Below are 8,876 nucleotides of genomic sequence, written 5' to 3' on the forward strand. Positions count from 1 at the left end.
GGCAGGGCACAGATCTGTGGAGAAAGGTCATGGGGGAGAACCTGCCCTTCTACCAGGGCCCTCCGCAACGTGGGGTGGGGCTGGCACCACCCCTCTCCTAGTATCAAGGGTCTGGTTTTAGCGGAGGGCTGGCCTGGCACAGGGTGAGGCAGTGGGGAAACAGCCGCATGGCAATTGTGTCACTCAGCGCTGAGTTGCAGACACCCCTCAGGCAAGGCAGGTGTGAAACAGCTGCACATAACATCATATAGGGGTAGCTCAACCAGCACTGAGATGCAGCTACCTCTGGAGCGGAGCAGCTGAGTACCAGCCGCACATGACACCAACAACAGTCTAGGCTACAAAGCGAAGACTAAACCAACATCCAAACACATCTTTAGGGAGGACGTTGGCAGGAGAAAGGAGTTTGTGAGGCAAGCGGAGTTCACGTAGTTCCTTTTAGAAAGAGGCATCAGTGATTTAAATCTGCAGGAGCTACTGTGCTGGGGGGAGCTGCAAAGATAACTGGGGCAGGGAGATAACAGAGGGACCCGGACAGGCAGCAAGGAGATGAGCTTGGAGCAGTGTAGCCACGTGGCAAGGGCAGACAGCAGGACGGGCACTCAGGACTCTGGGATCTAGCCTCAGCGCCCCGACTGAGCAGCTGGGTTACGCTGGGCAAGTTACTTCCCAGCGCTAGGCCTCTGCTAACCCTGGTGTATTTAGACTGGGAGCTCTCCGGGGCAGAGCCAGGAGCTTTGCCAGCAGATGGAGGGAAGTGATTATTTGGCACTGGTGAGGCTGCATTTGGAGTATTGTGTCCAGTTTTGGACCCCCCACTACAGAAAGGATGTGGACAAGTTGGAGGGAGGGCAACAAAAATTATTAGGGGGCTGGAGCACAGGACTTATGAGAAGAGGCTGAGGGAACTAGGCTTGTTTAGTCTGCAGAAGAGAAGAATGAGGGGGGATTTGATAGCAGCCTTCAACTACCTGCAGGGGGTTCCAGGGAGGATGGAGCTAGGCTGTTCTCAGTGGTGGCAGACGACAGAACAAGGAGCAATGGTCTCAAGTTGCAGTGGGGGAGGTCTAGGTTGGACATTAGGAAAAGGTTTTTCCCTAGGCGGGTGGTGAAGCACTGGAATGAGTTACATAGGGAGGTGGTGGAATCTCCATCCTTAGAGGTTTTTAAACTGCAGCTTGACAAATCCCTGGCTGGGATGGTTTAGTTGGGGTTGGTCCTGCTTTGAGCAGCGGGTTGGACTAGATACCTCCTGAGGTCCCTTCCAACCCAGATCTTCTATGATTCTCTCACTGTGTGTCTGGGCAATGCCTGGCACATTGGGGGGCCCTGATCTCGGTCAGGGTCTGCGGAGCGCCTGGCACGATAGAGCCCTGATGCGTGCAGTGCTCAGTGCAACCCCCGCCCCACACTGAGCTCATCTGCAGCCTCCTGGCAGTAGCATAGTACACATCCTCACGAGGTGTGTTGGGGACATAGTCCCCAGCCCAGCCCCTCGATGGTCGGGAACACCTGCCTGGGGTTGAAGGCTGAGAGCCTCAAGGGCAGGGTGGGACGGGGGTTGCACAGTCGGAGCAGAGACGAGAGGGGGATGGATCAGACAGCTTTGGGGTGGATTCCCCCCCCGACCCCAGTCCTGAACACTGATCCCTCCATCCCAGCCTGAACTGGACACACACGGCCAGGGGAAGGTGGGGCCCTGAGTGGAGCCCCAGGCCTGAGAGAGGAGAGAAGAAGTAAAAGGAGGGGCCGTGGCTGAGTGGTACCGAGGGGGCCGGGGTGACTGGATGGGGGGAATCCTCCAAGCAGGGCAGGAGTTGGAAGGGGGGACGGCTAAAGAGAAAGAAGGAAAATTGCTTCTCGCTGAGAGAGAGAGAGGGGCTGGGATGGGAGCCCTTTATGGACAAGGCATGGAGGGATTCACCACTGAGAACCCAGGGGTCCTGGCTCCCAGCCCTGCTGCTCTAACCACTAGAGCCCACTCCCCTGCCGGAGCCAGGGATGGAACCCAGGCGTCCTGCCTCCCAGTTACTCTGGCTGGACAACACAACAAGCAGAGATGGGCTCAGCTGGCGTGAAGGTAACGGGGGTCACTGCAGAGGTGGTTTCCGTAGATGGGAAACGCCCGTGTCCCATCCCTGCCCCTTTGCACCCGCCCTACCTGGGCAGCGGAAGGGTCTGTGTCTCTCTCTGTGTCGGTGCCGCTTTTCACCCAGGCGGTGCCTGCCGGGGCTTTTATGGCCCCTTTCCCTGGCATTCACGAGGCCTCCCCTGGCAGCTATTCCCCGGGTGACTGGCTGAGCCAATCTCCACCTTGCCAGCCTGGCCCGCAGAGAGAGGTGCTGGCCGCACTCGCTACCCCCCAGCACCTCCCTGGAGGGATTCAGATGCATGCGGCTAGTTGTATGGGCAATGGGAGGCAGGGAAAGCACACTGGGCAACAGCTACCTCTCCCCCCCCTCCTTGTGCTCCCAGTATCCTGCGCCACAGTGTAAGTGCAGGGCCAGCCTCAGATCTTCTGCCCTTGGGCCGGGACCAGCCTGGCCCCATGTGGTACCGGGGGGGGGGGTGTCAGCTATTTGCACCCAGCACAGTGTGAGGGAGACGCCATCCCTGACACTTTTGAAGCTGGGCGCCTGTTCCTTTTTAGTGCTCACGCCCCTCAGAGGGCTGGGGATAGAACCCAGGAGTCCCGGCTCCCAGTCCCTCCTGCTTTAACCACTACATCCCACTCCCCTCCCAGAGCTGGGCTCTCACCTAGGGGATGAATTCTCTAGTCTCAGAGGGGTCCTTCAGCAGGACCAAGCCCCATTGCCTTGTTCCACATAGGACCCTGCTGTCATTATAGGGACGTTGTCTACCCCACCAAGAATCCTTCCTCACTCTTATGGCAGAGACAATGGACTTTGGGAATTACATGGAGAGCAATAAGACCATCTGTGGTGGATATAGGGGCCAGCACCCTCTGAGCTTATTGGGTCCCCCGGGGCTGGAGATGCCGGGAACTTGATGTAAGACAGAAAACTGCTTGGGCAAAGAGAGAGACACAAGGTGAGACCAACGCAGCTCCAACAACACCGCACACAACAATCAGCAAAGATAGATAAGATGTGACCAACGCAGCTCCTACAGGGACCAGCAAAAGTACACAAAGTGGGACTGACACGGCTCCAACAACACAACGCACAGGATCTTGATAACAGCCGGGATGCAGCCACCTCTGGGGAGGTGTGGCTGGGTAAAAGCCTCTCAGTGACACCGCACGGGGCTGGCTCAGGGAGATGGGGCAGGGCCCAGTGGCTGGTGGTACCTGGGTTGTTTTGGGGAGAAGCCCTCTGAGATTAATGCACCATGGAAGGAACAGACTTGTCAGAGAACACAGATTCATAGATTACAACGCCAGAAGGGACAACTGAGATCATCTAGTCTGACCCTGTCTGTCACACAGGCTGGGGAACATCCACACAATAATCCTACAGCAAATCTCTCAGAGAAACATCCCAGCTTGATTGACAAATTGTCAGTGATGGAGAATCCACCATGACCCTTGGTCAATTGTCCTGATGGTTAATGACTCTCACCGTTAAAAACTGACGCCTTATTTCCAGTCTGAATATGTCCAGCTTCGACCTCCAGCCATTAAATTGGGTTAGGTCTGCCTCTGCTGGATTGAAGGGACCATTATTAAATATTTGTTCCCCACGTAGGTGTTTATAAACTGGGATCAAGTCACCCTTCACCTTCTCTTTGTTATGATAAATAGATCAAGCTCCTGGAGTCCCTCACTCGAAGGCAGGGTTTCTAGCACTTTAATCATCCTCGTGGCTCTTCTCTGACACCTCTCCGATTGAGCAACATCCTCCTTGAATTGTGGCCACCAAAACTGGACACAGGATCCCAGCAGCCATTGCACCAGAGCCAAATCCAGAGGTCAAATAAAACTCTCTACTGCTCCAGAGCCCCGTTTATACATCCCAGGATCACCGTTTGACCCCGGTGTCACACTGGGAGCTCATGTTCAGCTGATTAGCTCCCATAACCCCCAAATCTTTTTCAGAGTCACCGCTTCCCAGGAGAGCGGTCCCCCAGCCTGGAAGGACGGCCAACCCTCTTTGTCCCCCGATGTCTACGCTGACATTGCGCCGTATTAAAACACACATTGTGTGCGTGCTCCCGGTTCACCCAGCTGCCCAGATCGCACTGACCCTGTGACCTGGCCTCTGCGTTATTTACCGTTCCTCGAATTTGTGTGTCGACGGCTTGGGTATCGTTATCGTTGGGCGCTGGAGGGAACAGATGCTGGGGCGTCACTCGTTGCTGAATGCAGGGTGTGCGGCTGATGGAAACCGGAAGGGGAGGGAACACCAGACTGCATCAACATTGTGGAGCTGGTGGGCAGTGGGAAATGGACAGGGCTGTTGTAGGGGGATGGCTCCATTTTTAGCACTTATGGCAGGGTGGATGGTAGGAGATGGAAGAAGAAGGAGACAAAACTACCTTCGGAGAAGAGAGTCAAGGAGCTTGGCTTGTTTAGCCTCACCAAAGGAAGGCTGGGGGGAGAGAAGTTTGCTCTTTATAAAGACATCAGAGGGATAAATATGAGGGAGGCGAGGAGCTTGGACACAAGAACAGAGGGATGTAAACTGGCCATCAACAAGTCTAGGCTTGAAATGAGGCGAAGGTTTCTAACCGTCAAAGCAGTGAAGTTCTGGAGCAGCCTCCCAGGGGAGCAGTGAGAGCAACAAAGTTCACTGGCTCCAAGACTCAGCTTGACAATGTATGGAGGGGTTGGTACGACGAGGCTGCCTACACGGGCATGGAGCTGATCTGCGACTGCTAGCGGCAAAGATCTCCAACGGCCGGAGATGGGACACTAGACAGGGACAGCTCTGAGTTACTACAGCCAGTTCTTTCCAGGTGACTGGCTGGTGGGTCTTGCCCACATGCTCAGGGTCTAACTGATGGCCAGATTTGGGGTCGGGAAGGAATTTTCCCCGGGGCAGATTGGCAGAGACCCTGGGAGTTTTTCGCCTTCCTCTGCAGCGTGGAGCATGGGACACTAGCTGGTTTAAACTAGTGTAAAGATGGTGAATTCATTGTAACTTGATGTCATTAACCCATGATTTGAGGACGTCAGTAACTCAGCCAGAGGTTGTGGGTCTGTTACAGGAGTGGGTGCGGGAGGTTGCCTGAGGAGGTCAGACTAGATGATCATGAGGGTCCCCACGGCCTTAAAGTCTGAGTCTACAGGTGAAGCTGCCTGTTTGGAGATGAGGGAAGGGTGACTGCAGGGACCATGCAAAGCGATGGGGCTGGGTGTGGGGCAGATCGCCCATTTGGGACGGATGGCTGGAACGTGGGGTGGGACTCGTGACCCAAGAACTGCTCAACGCCCAGCAGCAAGGAGGTTCCCGGCGCATACGTTCTGGCTCACCAAAGATTGCCAAGTGAGGACTCCGATGAAAGCCGGGGTCACCCTGGTCGTGAAGCTCCTTGAGAAATGTTTGTGCCTCCCCTCGTTTCTTTTGCTTATTTCCTGCACCCAAACCAGCCCCGCTCTTTGCTGTCATTCCAGCGGCTCTTTCTACTTGCTCGGCGCTGACATGGCAACGTTCCCGGGCAAGGTTTCAGTGTGAGACTCGAACCACTGCAAACGAGCCTCTGCTCTTTCCGCACACTAGAGGGAAGGTGGGAGATTTTTAACTCTGCTCTGGCGCTGCTGGGGTGGAAGGGCAGACGTTCCTGCATGGAGACATGGAGCTAGTGAGTCATGACAGAGGCTGCTGGTTTTCCCCCCCGCCGGTGGCACCATGTCCTGGTACGCTGAGCTCACATCTTTGTCATGCCCAGTTAATAACAGCTACAGCCTCCCCTGGGTGGGAGCAATGAAGAACTAGGCAGCTCCCCCTTGCAGGGCCCAGGGCACTTATCAGGCACTGTGGAGTTGGGGTAGCCCAGATGGGAGCCAGAGATGCTTGCTCGCGTGCCTCAGTTTCCCCTGCCCCCCATAGCCTGGAGGAGAGCAGCCCCTGAGAGACAGGGCTGGGGACCCACAGTGGGGAGATGCCCACAAGGCAGCAGGGAGCTGGCTGGCACTTGTGGGATAGGATCAGCCCCACAGGATATGGGATGGGAGGCAGTGACTTCCCTGAGGGATGGGAGATCCTTTAGCCAACACGTGGCAGTTAAATAGTTTAATTACTCAGGGTCCTCTCCCGGGTTCTCCTCCACACACATGCACTCACGCACTCACTAACAGTCCACAGCACCACAACGATCTGTCTCTGTGGCCGGGGGCTCAGAAGGGCAGAAGCCCCTCGCTGTGCAGGGTGAGGTGGCCGCCCAGGCCGGAGGCCAGCTGATCGTAGCTGCGCTCCGAAAGCACCAGCGGTAGGGTGCGGTAGATGAACTCCCCGTCAAAGAAGTACGTGTAGAAGATGGCTGCGACCATGAGGGAGCCGGCGAGGAGTTGCAGCCAGACACAGAGGGAAGCCAGTGTCCTGTGGGGAAAGCGCGATCAGAGAGACTGCGGAACTCCCTGCCACCAGATCTCAGTGGGGCCAAAAGCGCCGTGGGATCCAAACAGGGGCTAGATGCTGATGTTATCCCATCACTGCCCACTAGGGGGTGTCGTCCACCGTCCCTTGTGGCAGCTTGCACTGACTATTGTCAGAGACGGGATACAGGGCTAGATGGGCCCATCGGGCTGACTCGGGGTAGCAATATCCCCATGGACTTGCTGATTTATGGCTGCCGATGGGAAAAGCCTTGGCATAAATCCAGCTGGGAATAAGTAAATTAAATAAATAATCAGCAATTAAGTAAATTACTGCTCCAGTAAGAAACTAATAAATAATCAGTGAAGCATGGCTGGGACCAGCCCCGAATCGACTGGAGGAAGATCACTGGAAAAGCCACGGAGCTGCCCGAATGCTGCAAAAGCTCCTCAATTTGGCTACTAAATTATCCCATCCACACGGGCAGCAGTAGCTGAATAAAGCCGCGGTTCCATGCGTTAGCTGATGGTAAGAACCCAGGCATCCTGACCCCCGGGCTACCGAAACGCCAGCAGATGCAAACATTTTGCTCACCACAGCCAGCGGGCGACGCCGCGTCTCTTCGCCACCAGTTGAGTCTCCTACAGAATAACCACCCGTGGGAAGTTTCATTAGCCTTTGTATTGTAGCAGGACCAAGACCTCTGCAGAGATCCGGGCCCATGTTGCGCGCCAGGCACTGCCCAGAAACCAACCAAGATCGAGACCCCTATTGTGCCAGGTGCTGCCCAGAGCCAGAGTGAGAGACAATCTCTGCCCTGAAAAGCTCGCGGTCTAAATAGACAAGACCAACAAGGGGTGGTTTTTCTTTCCCCATTGATCCAGATGAGACCCGAGGTCAAAGCCTGGCCATGGGTGCTATGTGACATGGGTGGGCACAGCTGGGAACTGCCCGCCAGACCCAGGTCATGAACCAGAAGGCTCGCCCTTCCTCCCCAGGCTGAGCCTGGACTCTCTTCCCGAGGGAACGTGGGCTATAATTCCCGCCCACTTGCTCGGTGCATCATCACAGAGCAGAATCTCTGCCGGCATCATGGCCCAACTCCCGCGCCCGAGCGTGGCTCTCTGGGGTTTTGGGGGCGTGGGCTGGCCCCGTTCCTTACCAGCTTGGCTTCCACAATCTCGCGCAGCAATGACCCAGAGAGGTCCTCGCCCTGTTCTAACTTCTGGCTGTGAAAAGAAGAGGGAGGCTGTCGTCAATAGCCCCATGCCCGGTTCCCACTCGGTTATGGTCTTCATCAGCGGTGAAAGGATCGCTGGGGCACCACGTCATCTCTAATTAGCTAAAAACCTCTCTCAGTGGGTCAGCGTCTCATCAATCGCCACGGACATTTGCAATAGCAAGGATCCCTTGTCAATCACGCGGGGTCCCTGTTGGACACCTGGCCCAGCTTAGTGGGGGTCAAGTGAAAATAGGATCCATGTGCCGTCATTTGGCTACACACTCCATGCAGCCAAGTCCAGCCTCCCTAGAGTGTTAGAGAAAGAGGGATGCAAAACACATTGCGCTGGGAGCTGCATGGACCCCAACCGAGATCAGGGCCCCATCATGCCAGGCACTGCACAGATCCCAACTGAGATCAGGACTCCTGTTGTGTCAGGCACTGCCCAGACACACAATGAGAGATGCCGTCGCAGAGCTGGGACTCACAACCAGGTCCCCGGACTCGCTGCCCAGTGCTTTAACCACACAGCCACTGGGTGATCAAACCAGCAACTGGGAACTGGGGAGAATTGACCCCAGATGGGGGGCCAGGCCCCACCGACTCCGATGGAGTTATGGCCGATTGACCCCAGCTGGGATCTGGCCCCATGGACTCTGATAAAGCAACACCACTTCCCACTGGCTGGGATCTGGCCCCCACCATCTGACTTACAGTGCGTTCTGCTGCTCCAGATCCTCCAGATCCTCCTTCATTTGGTTTATTTTGCTCTGAAGGACCTTGGCATAAAACGTAACAAAGTCAGAACACAGGGTGCCGGCCGTGTCTCCTCCCACACGACGGCAGCCCCATGGACACCAGCCGGTGTTAATCATCACAGCCCCACGGCAGTCAGAGGCTCCACCACTGACGGACTCCAGCCGTGGTGCCGTGCGTCTAGCTGACCCACTCCACAGCATCACAGTCTGTACAGCAATAAAATCCGATACCTCTTGGATCTCCTGTTGCTCCCGAATTGTCTCCGCCAGCTCCGAGGAACGGAGCTTTTCCTGAAAAAGAAGCACAGGCAAATGTTTGGGGGTATCCTAGTCGCCAACACAAAACAAGCTGGCATCAGAGGAGTGGCAAAGTAGCGATATGCCATGGAGAATGACACC

The 8,876-nt window shown here is 55.8% G+C and overlaps 1 long non-coding RNA gene across 1 annotated transcript; it reads right to left on the bottom strand.

Annotated features, from left to right (window-relative positions):
* Positions 1-7,090: 7,090 nt before the first annotated feature.
* On the bottom strand, positions 7,091-8,462 carry LOC137155891 (uncharacterized). Its single transcript, XR_010920616.1, has 3 exons — positions 8,434-8,462; positions 7,660-7,726; positions 7,091-7,138 (listed from the first exon to the last, which is right to left on the bottom strand). It is a non-coding gene; the product is annotated as an uncharacterized lncRNA (long non-coding RNA).
* Positions 8,463-8,876: the final 414 nt, after the last annotated feature.

This window comes from Emydura macquarii, unplaced genomic scaffold (genome assembly GCF_026122565.2).
Source record: "Emydura macquarii macquarii isolate MOO-44397 ecotype Brisbane River unplaced genomic scaffold, CSIRO-AGI_Emac_v2 contig_1386, whole genome shotgun sequence".
Classification (NCBI taxonomy): domain Eukaryota; kingdom Metazoa; phylum Chordata; order Testudines; family Chelidae; genus Emydura; species Emydura macquarii.